This window comes from Otolemur garnettii, unplaced genomic scaffold, assembly GCF_000181295.1.
Source record: "Otolemur garnettii isolate 467f Iridium unplaced genomic scaffold, OtoGar3 scaffold00108, whole genome shotgun sequence".
NCBI lineage: Eukaryota > Metazoa > Chordata > Mammalia > Primates > Galagidae > Otolemur > Otolemur garnettii.
Genome location: NW_003852503.1, coordinates 5,523,197 through 5,523,668, shown reverse-complemented (window position 1 = coordinate 5,523,668; position 472 = coordinate 5,523,197).

Here is a 472-nt window from a genome sequence, read left to right as displayed (position 1 = left end):
CTGTGACTACAGCCACAACACCTGGCTTTTTTTTTTGCAGTTTTTGGCTGGGACTGGGTTTGAACCTGCCACCTCTGGCATATGGGGCCAGCACCTCACTCCTTTGAGCCACAGGCACTGCCCACAACTTTCATATCTTATGGCAATACACATACTAAAATTGATGGTTTTTGCTGTGTAGGCAACAGGCCTTTTCTTATGTTCCAGCTAATGCCACTGGAGGACCCTGTTCTCTGGGGAGATTAGTACCTTTCTTGCCTGGGGCATGGGACCCCCATAACACAGGAACTGGAAGGATATTTTAATCCCTCGGAAGACTGCTGGAGTGAGGATCACCTATTCAGCCTGGCTGAGTATGTTTCCTTGTCTTTATTTGTGACCCCAGCTATGGTAACTGAATTAAATGATGACAGGAGTTGACCAGCTCATGCCGTGGTAAAGGCCTTGAACATCACCTCACAAGTGATTAGTG